The sequence below is a fragment of the Anthonomus grandis genome, chromosome 6 (assembly GCF_022605725.1).
Source record: "Anthonomus grandis grandis chromosome 6, icAntGran1.3, whole genome shotgun sequence".
NCBI lineage: Eukaryota > Metazoa > Arthropoda > Insecta > Coleoptera > Curculionidae > Anthonomus > Anthonomus grandis.
Window position 1 is genome coordinate 21,393,383 of NC_065551.1, and position 12,543 is coordinate 21,405,925.

General features: G+C 34.4%; 1 protein-coding gene across 2 annotated transcripts in view; it reads right to left on the bottom strand.

Annotated features, from left to right (window-relative positions):
- The window catches only part of LOC126737802 (apoptosis-stimulating of p53 protein 1), a 413,921-nt gene that overhangs the window by 382,978 nt on the left and 18,400 nt on the right, over window positions 1–12,543 (bottom strand). The gene's annotated exons all lie outside the window — the stretch shown is intronic.

A 12,543-nucleotide genomic window follows, 5' to 3' on the forward strand; every position in this document is an offset into this window, starting at 1 on the left:
AAATTGTGCCAACCAAAGACGACATTGTGTGAAATATTTATCACACAAGAGAGTCCGCGATACATTCTTCTTATATCCAACAGATGTAAATAAAATGAGAGTTTTGATTTCGAAAATAAAAAACAAAAAGTCTGTGGGGTGGGACTACATGTCTCTTTATATATTTTAAGAACTGAGTGTTTCTGCTTAATTCTTTGGTAAATGTTATAAATAACTCGTTTTTAGGAGGACATTTTCCAGACTTCCTAAAAAAGGTTATAATCATACCGTTACAGAAAAGTGGGAATGCTTCATGTTCTTCAAAATATAGGCCAATTTCTCTTCTTCCGACATTGGCTAAAATTATAGAAAAACTCGTCAAGGAGTCATTGGTTTTTTAAATAGGAACAATGTACTAAATTCAAATCAGTTTGACCGTATCAAGAACACATGAGGACAGATGACGCTCTGTTTTCCCTATTGGATCAGCTGTACATGGGTCTAAATAGAGGTGAGGTTTCTGGAGCGATCTTCTGTGATTTGACTAAAGCTTTTGACTCTGTCAGTCATGAAATACTACTTCAAAAGCTGGAGATATATGGGTTTAGAGTGTATCCCTGAATTGGTTTGGGTCATATCTTACGAGAAGGATGCAGAGTGTGTCTTTTTCTGGCTCAGTTTCAAGTTTCCAATCTGTAAGTTGTGGAGTGCCGTAGGGGCCAGTGCTGGGACCTGTGGTATTTATTTTGTTCATTAATGACATTTGCCAAGTGGAAATTATGGGCTATTTGACACTTTTTGCCGATGATACAAGCATCTTGTGAAATCACTCTGACTCTCAGGCATTACAGAATATCATTGATAATGATCTACTAAAGATCAAGGCTTGGTTTGATAACAATTTGTTAACTTTTAACATATCTAAGACTAATGTGCTTACCTTCAGGTGTGACCTTACTGATATTATTCTTGAAAGAAATAAATTAATTAATACAGAAAGTTTAAAATTTCTTGGTATCAAAATGGACAGAAAACTAAATTTTGATTATCACATAAGCGCTCTATCTAAGAAACTGTCTTCAAATTGTTACGCTTTAAGAGTTATTTCTAGAGAGTTAAATCAAAGTTCAGTTAGAATGGCGTATTTTGCCCTAATTGAGACTAATTTGAGATATGGTATTCCCTTTTGGGGTAGCTGCAGTGGTTATCTCTTTAAGTCTTTCTTTGTATTACAAAAGAGGGCAGTTCGAATTATGTATTATGTTGGTTTAAGGGAATCATGTAGGCCTGTCTTTTTAAATAACAAACTTATGACCTTGCCGTGTCTGCTTATTCTTGACAGTGTGTATTTAGTTTATAGAAAATATAGGCATCTTATTACACAAGGGCAATATAATACTCGTCAAGAACAACATGTACCTTTACCCATGCCAACAAATGCCCTTGTAAAGAGATCATTTATCTATAATGCAAAAAAAATGTATATAACCATTTGCCCTCACAACTTATAAACCTAAATAACTTTAAGAAGTTCCAATGTCAGTGTAAAAAACTTTTGATTAGTAAGACTTATTACACCTTAGATGAGTTTTTTAATGATCGACTCAAGTGCTATCAAGTGCTATATTTATAACTCAATTTTATGTTAATTTTTATTTCTACTCCAAATTTTAACCTATCTATATTATTTTATTATTTTACTTTAGCTTTATCAATGAGATGTTAATCTTTCGACAATAAAGCGTTTTGATTTTGACTTTTGACTAAATACGTAAAACAAGCCCGAGAAGCGGTTGTCAGAATCCCAAGACGGCCCGGCCCGCCCAAAAACATGGAATCCAGCTAAGCATTAATGGGAAATCGCTTACAAAAATTTGCACAAGGACGTACAAATTCAGCACTTTAAATTACAGATTCTCTAGCTATTAAAAAAAAGAATAAAATAGAACTTGAAATTTTAAACACCGTGAGGATTTGGCTATTAGAATGCAAGTTACTTTGGTGAATAACTTAATATCTTCTAATGAGCGACCAAGCTTATTTTCACCTATATGGAGCAATTAGTAACAGAAAAACAGGTACCGGGCTTCTGAACAACCACGAAATATCCATGATTATCCTCTAGATTCTGAAAAAGTGGTATTGCATTGGTCCAACTGCCATAATTACTCCATAATTCTTCGAAGAGGTCGACCGTACCGTCACCGTCAATTCTAATCGCTACGTTCACATATTCTAAATTTCAGAATTAAAGGTTTCAGAACTACGCAGAAAAGGGATAAACCGAAGGAATATGTGGTTTCAGCAAATCTCATTTTAAGTTCCAGAGATGTGCCGTGGCCTCCAAAGGCTCCAAGATCTTTAGACTTGTCAATTTGTAATTTTTCTATAGGGTCTTTAAAGAGTCATGTATATGTTCTCAAGCCTCGTTGCTTGATCAAGTTAAAGCACGAAATACGCAAGAAAATCCTAACTAATGGTCGAATAAGATTAATTTCAATGTTAATATTTTTAGTATTTTTTTTCTAATTTAGTGTTTAACATTTATTTCACTCTCATCCTAGTACCAGTCATATTGTTAGTCTATATTTATAATAGCAATGGAAAAGCCTCACTAGTTTTAATGTTCTGCAACCCTTTTTTACCTAAGTCTAAAATATCGAAAGGAGTTTTACCAAAATGATTTTTTTCTACTACCGTGCGTAAAATGCTCACTTTACTCACTTTCCAGGGTATGTAAAGTTTCACTTTTTACAGACTTGTGCCTAAAAAAGTCTTTTAAAGGCTAAGAAAGTAATTTGACGTTTATTGGACATTTAATTTATAATTTGTCAACAAATGTTTTGACGTTTTTTTTTACCGTAGGGTCGTTTAAGTGCGTAAAGTAATTTATAATTTTAATTTTTTTTAACGTTTTCTTTAGAAGTAGAAAAATTTTGTATGTTACACGTATTTAAAATTTTTCATTCACGGGATTTTTCGACAAGTTTCCATTCATAAAAAAAGGATTATTTTACACACTTTTTATATGAATAAATATTTTGGTACCTAATTAGATAAACTACAAACGAAAAATATAATTTCCGAAAGATTCTAAACGTATTAGAATTATAAGACAAGAAAATCTAACAAAAAAAATAGTTTATTTTTATACTTATATTTGCGTCTTAGTGGTTATTTATTTATTTTACTCTTTGGTAGAGCCCATTTATAAAAATAATATTAGATTATACGACATACTATATAATGAAAAAATATATATATTAAAATAAAACTTTAGAGGCCTCATTCAGAACAAAAAATCATTAACAAAATTAAAAACTTGATATAAAAATAACTTTAAAAACAACATTAGACAAGGAACCTTGCTTGAAGTCTAAAATTAACAATTTTTGATGCGAATAACGTCGCTCGAAAATGAATACTGATAGTCGATGTAATAATTACGAGAAATGTAATAAAGAGATCTTAAGAGCCTTCTCTGCACTCCCTCACGACGTTTAATATGACAATCATAAAAAGGGAACCAAATTACAGTTGCATGCTCAACCAAGAAACGAACCAAAGAGCAATAAAGTACTTTGAATCAAGGTGAAAGATGTATATTATTTCTTGTGATAAAACCAAGACTATGCATACTTCTGTTAATTATATCCGAAATGTGTGCTAAAAAAATTAAGATTATGATTATTGGTTGTGTATTTATATTTAATAATTTTATAAGAATGACCAAACGAAATACTTACAGTTTTCTTAACATCCAGATCATTGCTATTACACTACCAGCAATTCTATTTAAATCCAGTTATAGTAAAGCAACACGCTTAAAATAAATATTTACATCACTCAAATCTCTCACGAGTAAGTGAAAAAAGATAAGGCTAATATGCAAGTTTTCAGGCACTATTAACCTGTACAAAGATCTTAAAAGCACCGATGAAATCATGCTGTTAAGTCGACAAGTTATTCACCGTAGATCTACCCTGAGAAAAACCATGCTGATGGTCGTTAAGCAATCGGCTACACTGCCATAATATTGCACAGAAAACAACCTGGCAAAAAGCCTAGGACTATAGTTACAAATATCAGTTCTATCACCATTTTTATGGACTTGCATGACAGAGCTTACATTTTAATACATAAAAAATTTATCTAATATCAAGCAAAGATGATGAAGATTTCAAGAAGACAAAGTGATGCATAGGCTTACTCAGCGTACACACACAGACCTTTAGAGAAACAGTTTGAATACCATCAGGGCTAAAAGAGTTTCTGTTAGAGAGTGAAAAATTTAAATGAAATTTCATTAAAATTATGTTCAACAAAGAAAAAGAGATTCAATTTAAATCCAGATTATAGTGTAGTTTTAAAATACCTGACAATATTGTGATCATAACCAGCACTATATACAAAATTTAATGATAGATAATACGTGAGTATTTGTTTCACCTAAGTTTTCATTAAACAAAAATCACAAATTTATTTTATTAATCTTTTTATTTCCAAAACGATTGTGAATATAGATTAGGGTTTCTTAAAAACCTACCTATACCTGCTCGAGCAACGGCTACTGCATTGACGAGCCCTTCGATGACATAGGTCCAGTTCAATAAATTACACAGTTGTGATTTACGATTACATAAGGGTTTATTGTACCTTTTGGTTAGTAATAATTTACAGGTATAGACTAATGAACGATTTACAATGTTGAAGTTAGTTATTTAACAGGGTTTACAATATTAGTTGACGTTACCAGCCTTCCAGAATCACAAGACCAATAGCAGGAACTTAGCAGAAACCAGGAACGGCATTAGCACTAACGTCACCTTGGTTTGTGCAGCTATTGACAACCACTGTTGCACTCACAACGTTGCACTCACTTTCAGTTCAATTTTCCACCTTTACGCACACTTATTCACTATAGACCTTTTTACATAACTTAAACTACTTTATCGTAACAATTAGGTATACATATATGAACTTTAGACAAATACTTAAACGGAAGAGAGTGAGAGAGAGAGAAATTGCTTGCGCCAACTTGCTCTTGACTAACTTATTTTCTCGGTACTTTAAGCTTTGTGAATTACTTCACTGGTGAAAGAAACCTTGTGTTGCGAGGGCGCGAGAGTAGGTACTTCTTTTTGCGGCGACGGAGTGAATACTGATTTTTTCTCGTGGGACTCGGGGTGAAATGTTGGGTAAAAAATGTGGGATGCACGTGTGTCATGGGGCCAACACTTAAGTGAACTTAAGGAGAAAAATGGATTTTTAAGTGCACTTAAGCTAAACTGGCAACAAAGGCATTTCTTAAAAAGTAGGTAAAAACACATGTTGGGATTTGGGAGAAGGTTCAGGCAAAAATTATTTACTTGAGAAAAAAGGTATTATTCGTTTGACAACCATAAACTTCGATTCCATAAAATCATAAAATAAAATAAATTGTTAAAATTAACTTTTAACATACTCCCCCCTTTTGAAGGCTTTGCCTTCAACAAACATTATACATTATAACTTATAGACAAAACTTATCAAGAAATACTATGGTTAAACTAAGTTACTATCAGATTTGGGCAACGGGCATAATTTGGTTATATTTCTAGTAAATATTCCATTTTTAGTCCTAATTTTTACCAAGCGTATTTTACCATCTTTATTAGGTAAAGTGTCTACTACTCTGGCCAACGGCCAATCAAGAGGTTTGGTGTTCTCATCTTTAAGAAGAACAAGGTCATTTGTTTCAATATTGGGGACTGGGGACATCCATTTAGGCCTATTCTGAAGATTGTTGAGATACTCTTTGGTCCATCTAGTCCAAAAGAATTGTTGAATCTGACTTAACCTTTGCCAACGATCTAAGCGGTTTTCAGGAATTGACGAGACATTGGGCTCAGGGTACGAAACGAGAGGACTTCCAACTAAAAAATGTCCAGGGGTAAGACAAGTTAAGTCCAGTGGATCAGCTGATAGGGGAAGAAGTGGCCTGGAGTTTAAAATAGCCTCAATTTGTGCTAAAATAGTGGAAAAATCTTCAAAGGTTAAATTCTGGTTTCCAATTAATCTTCGTAAGTGATGTTTAGTACTTTTTATAGCTGCCTCCCAAAGACCACCCCAGTGAGGAGAGAAAGGAGGTATAAATTGCCACTGTATTTCATGGCATGAGAAAAATGCAGTCAATTGCTCTTGTGTCTGTTGTGACTTAAGCGTGTCATAAACTTCTTTAATTTGATTGCTGGCACCAGAGAAATTTGTACCATTGTCACTAAAAATTGTTGCCGGGCATCCACGTCTTGAAATAAAACGTTTAAAGCATGCTAAAAATGCTTGTGAAGAGAGACTTGATACTAGCTCCAAATGAACAGCTTTAGTGACCATGCATACAAATAAAGCGATATACGCCTTTTCAATTTTGGCGCGTCGAAGAGATGACGATTTAATAATAAATGGTCCTCCAAAATCGACACCTGTTGTTAAAAACGGTCTAGAAGGGACAACTCTGGATTTAGGGAGATCTGCCATAATTTGTTCTCCTGTTTTAAGCTTAAATTTATAGCATTGTAAACAGTTTATAGAGATCTTTTTTATTTCTCTTAATCCATTTAGCGGCCAGTATTTAAGACGAATATTTGACAATATCGTTTGAGGACCAGCATGTCCTAACCTAATGTGTTCCTTTTTTAGCAAGAGTCCAACAACATGGTTTTTTGAGGGCAATAAAATTGGAAATTTTTGATCAAATGATATGGGTGCTTGGGATAATCTGCCTCCAACCCTTATGAGATTGGAGGTATCGATAAAGGGGTTTAACCTAAGGACTTGCTTGTTTGAAAATTTTCTTTCTTCTGACTTTAGTTCACTGATTTCCTTTGAAAACGTTTGGTGTTGAACTTGCTTTACTATAAAAATTTCTGCAGCCTTTAATTCAGTTACAGCTAAAGCACCATAAAATTTTTTACCATTACCTTTACAATTATTTACAAATCTATGTATAAATGCAATAGTTCGTTGCAATCGCGAGAAGTTAGAAAACCGATTAAAAAGTGTTATCCAGAAATCTTCGGAGTTAACAAGCAAGACCGTTTTTGCTTTTCTTGCTTCTTCTTCAGTGGAGCAAGGTCCCTTTTCATACATTTTTAAATTTAAATTCGGGTCCAGTAAGAACTTTGGGCCGTTCCACCAAAGCGTAGAGGTGAGAATCTGGTCTGCGGTAAATCCGCGAGAAAGATGATCAGCTGGATTATCCGCAGTTGGAATATGACGCCATTTGCAGTCTTGGGATAAAACCTGAATTTGAGAAATGCGGTTTGCTACAAACACATTGAAACGAGAAGGGTGGGCATTTAACCAAGCAAGTACAATCTCAGAGTCAGTCCAAAGATTAATGTTGTCAACTGAAAATCTTTCTTTTAATATGGAACACACACGAGTGACTAAATTGGAAAGTAAAAGTGCTCCACAGAGTTCCATGCGGGGAATTGTAATTTCTCTTATCGGGGCTACTCTACTTTTGGCAGTAATAAGTTGACAAGAGACATTTTTGTTAGGATAAAGGGCTCTTATATACACACACGCACCATATGCCTTCCTGCTGGCATCTGAAAATCCATGAATTTGAAGTGAACTGGGATTATTATTAGCTAGGAAAAAACGTGGAATTTTTAAACACATTAGTTGGGGAAGATCTTTAATAAAGGTGGTCCATTGGGTTAAAATGGGTTCTTTCAGGGGTTCATCCCAATTAATTTTTTCTTTCCAAATGTTTTGCATAATTAATTTAGCATTTACAACAATGGGAGCTATGAATCCTAAGGGGTCGTACATTTGCGCAATTTTAGATAAAACTATACGTTTAGTAATTATGCTTTCGGACCTAGTGTCAGGTAAAGAGATAAAAAACTCATCTGAGTCGGGATTCCAGCCTACACCAAGGACTTTATTTGAAATTCCCTCGGTTTCTATGGTGAAACTTTCTTGGGACCCATTATCACAAGTTTTAGACAAAAATAAATTGCTATTTGAACACCATTTATGTAAGTGAAAATTTCCAATCTTGCAAAGTTCCAATAGCTGCCTATGTAATTCTACCAAATTTTCATAGGTATCTTGCCCACAGAGAACATCGTCCACGTAACATTGAGATAAAATAGCTTGAGACGCAAGAGGATAATCGTCTTTATGAATAATGGCAAGTTCATTCAGGGTGCGTGTAGCCAAATAGGGGGCACAGTTCGTGCCATAAGTGACGGTGAGTAATTCAATGCATTGCATTGGCTGAGAGGGATGGTCGCGCCATAAAATATTTTGCAGGTAAGTTTGATTTGGGTTAACGCGCACCTGTCTATACATTTTTTCGATATCAGAAGTGAGAGCGAATTTAAAACTTCGAAACCTAAGTAAAATATCAAACAGTTCAGGTTGAACTGTATATCCTTTATGCATTACGTCATTGAGTGATAGCCCAGAAGACGTTTTCATAGATCCGTCAAACACTACACGAAGTTTAGTGCTTGTACTGTCCTCACGAATTACACAGTGGTGAGGCAGAAAGTATCGATTTTTGTTATTTTCAGTTTTAAGGGAAAGGGGAATAATTCGTGCATGATTGAGTGAGATATATTCACCGATAAATTTTTTGTATTCAAGAAAAAGGTCAGGAGATTTTTGAAAACGCTTTTCTAAGTGGTGAAACCTTTTCTTGGCTAATGAATATGACTCTCCTAGCGGATGTGACTCTTGGGGCCTTTTAAGGGGTAAGTCGACTTGAAAATGACCATCTTTAAATACCGTGGTATTTTGAAAATTCTGTTCAACCATAGAATCTTCAGGGGATAGGGGTTTTTCGTGAGTGGGCGAAACATTTTCTAGTAACCAAAATTTCTCAATTAATGAGTCCAGTGAGCAATCTGAATTTAATGATTGCACTAAAAAGCAATTCTTAGAATTTGCCAAAGGGGTTTTGTGAACGAGAGCTTGGGAGGGGATTAATCCTGAAAGAATGTGGCCAAAGTAGGTACCTACCAACGTTAAAGAGTCCTTGTTAACCTTGGTGTATTCGCCTGAAAGAATGTGGTAGTATACATCTGCTCCCAACAATAAATCTATTGTAGAAGGCGTATCAAAGTAGGGGTCTGCAAGCGGTGTATTATTGGGAAGGTTCAACATAAATTTGTTGACTTTAAAGTGAGGGGATTTTTCTGTGATTTTGTCTAATACACAGCAGTTAACATTCAGGAAGTAATCGTGATTGTGACAGGAATGAATTCTCAGGGAAATTGCGTGATTAGAGTGCTTAATTTTGCCGCCAATACCAGAGATTTGTATTGGCTGCGTCTTAGGAGAGAGATCAAGTCTTTGAACCAGCGATTGGGTTACTATTGATATAGTACTCCCGGGATCTAATATTGCCTTTGCAATAATAAAATGACCATTCTTGTCGGGTATTTGAATCAATGAAGTACCTAATAAAACTTCATTATCTTCAGTGGCGAAAACTGACAAAGTCACAGGTTTATTAGCGTGAGGGCGATTCGAGTTCATTTCATTGCTTGTGCTTGGGATTTGTGGTTCTTGAGTCTGAGAGGAGCTTTGGCTTGAACCTTGATTCCGAGAATGGGAGCTATTTATGAGAAGCGAATTTCTGTTAAAATTTTGAGATCGTTCATTTTGGGTTTGAGGATTTGGCCTCCAATGTGAATTTCTGCTTTGCAAGGGCTGTGCTGCATCATCCATTGGATGCAAAAGAGAATGGTGTTTCATATGACAAATCTGGCACCTCTGAGATGTACAGTTTTTTACTTGATGCCTTGAACCGAGACAATTAAAACATAGATTATTATGATTAACAAAATCCTGTTTCTGTTTTAAACTAAGATCTTTAAATTTAAGACAAGTATAAATTTTGTGATCAGGGTGCTCACAAAAAGGACACTTTTGTCCTGCAACAAAATGTGAGCGAGAGTTTTGAGGAGAGTTTTGAGGTATGACTTGGTTGCCTTGGCGTTGCCCACCATGAGCATAGTGTGAAATTTTTTTAACAAAGGGAGTGTTGTGTTGAGAAGAACGTCCATGGGAATAATTTCTAGTTGAAGGGCTTTCAGAGAGATCTTCTAACACCGAACAACGCTTTTCTAAAAAGCTTAGAAATTCTTCAAGCTTAGGGACCACATGTGAGGAAGAGCGCATTTGAGAACCTCTCTCGGATATATATGCCTTTCTTGTGCCAAAGTCTAATTTTTGAGAAAAAATATAAATTAAAATTAAATCCCAGTGGTCTACTGGAATGTTTTGATTTTTTAGTGAATCAAAGTTCTGTTTTATGCAAACTATAAATTCCCTAAGTGTGTGTGAGGATACCTTATTTAGGATAGGAATGTCAACTAAATTTTTAATATGGGCAAAAATAATTGATAATTGATTATCATATCTTTGTCTAAGGGTATTTAGGGCAATTTGGAGGTTGTCAGTGGTCAATTGTAAATTATCGACCAAATTTAGGGGTTCATCTCTTAAATAAGATTTTAAATAAATTAATCTTTGAATATCAGAGAGAGATTGATTATCTAGAATAAGGGTAGAGAAAAGTTGAAAAAAGGCATTCCATTTAGTGATGTCTCCGTTAAATGGAGGTATGCTAATTTGGGGCAAACTAACATTTGGGGAATGAGAGTGTTGGGGAACTATATGTCTTACTTGAGTTGGCGCTTGCGGGGAAAGTTCTAAAATTTTACGTTGCATTTTAGCAACACACGTCAAGTATTTGTCTTCTACATCATCCTTGTCTACTTTACTTATATCTAAAACTACAATTTGTTTTTCTACCTCTTCAAAATCTTTAAAAGCGTGGGTTAACATACTTTCACGTACCTGAATTTCTAAAAAGTCATGTATACTATCATTATTTTCTAAAAACCAATTAACAATTCGTGTTACTTTAGCCTTTAAATATCCGCGATTTTTAACCAACGCTTCTACTGATATTTCTATTCCTTCAGCCATTTTATTTTTTAGTTTTAGGCTTACAGAATAAACACAAAAAATTACGAGACAACCAGATGCTTATTTTTTGGGAATAGATTTTCTTTAAATTTAAACAATAATTGTTAAGAGAAAATAAACTAATTACCAATAAACAATTTAAAAGAAAAAGTAAAAAGTGAGTTGCTACTTATTTCCAAATAACAATTATAACAAGTAAAAATAACAAAATAACAAGGGACAAATAACTAAAAGGTTTGTTAGTAAGTAATTAACTAAAATACTGTTTACTCGAAGGACCACCGACACATATGTCGGAACCAATTATATACTTTTTACACAAGAAGTATGTTTTGTTTTTGCTTAGATGAATCGTAAAATCACAACTTGGGAAGATCCGGCTCGAAGGACCATGAATATAGATTAGGGTTTCTTAAAAACCTACCTATACCTGCTCGAGCAACGGCTACTGCATTGACGAGCCCTTCGATGACATAGGTCCAGTTCAATAAATTACACAGTTGTGATTTACGATTACATAAGGGTTTATTGTACCTTTTGGTTAGTAATAATTTACAGGTATAGACTAATGAACGATTTACAATGTTGAAGTTAGTTATTTAACAGGGTTTACAATATTAGTTGACGTTACCAGCCTTCCAGAATCACAAGACCAATAGCAGGAACTTAGCAGAAACCAGGAACGGCATTAGCACTAACGTCACCTTGGTTTGTGCAGCTATTGACAACCACTGTTGCACTCACAACGTTGCACTCACTTTCAGTTCAATTTTCCACCTTTACGCACACTTATTCACTATAGACCTTTTTACATAACTTAAACTACTTTATCGTAACAATTAGGTATACATATATGAACTTTAGACAAATACTTAAACGGAAGAGAGTGAGAGAGAGAGAAATTGCTTGCGCCAACTTGCTCTTGACTAACTTATTTTCTCGGTACTTTAAGCTTTGTGAATTACTTCACTGGTGAAAGAAACCTTGTGTTGCGAGGGCGCGAGAGTAGGTACTTCTTTTTGCGGCGACGGAGTGAATACTGATTTTTTCTCGTGGGACTCGGGGTGAAATGTTGGGTAAAAAATGTGGGATGCACGTGTGTCATGGGGCCAACACTTAAGTGAACTTAAGGAGAAAAATGGATTTTTAAGTGCACTTAAGCTAAACTGGCAACAAAGGCATTTCTTAAAAAGTAGGTAAAAACACATGTTGGGATTTGGGAGAAGGTTCAGGCAAAAATTATTTACTTGAGAAAAAAGGTATTATTCGTTTGACAACCATAAACTTCGATTCCATAAAATCATAAAATAAAATAAATTGTTAAAATTAACTTTTAACAGATTGCATATACAAGATGATGATTAAAAAAAATATTAAAAAAGTGATACATAAGAAATTCCATTTAAAAAATTAAAGCTGCTAATGTTTTGATAGACGCGGAAACGTCGCAATTCTGAAAATATTTTAGATGATAATGCGTGATTTTTATTACTATGATAAAAACCTAGCTTTTAAAAAACTATCCTAGAACAACATAATTTTCACTAAAAGTTTCACATGATAAAGTGAGGA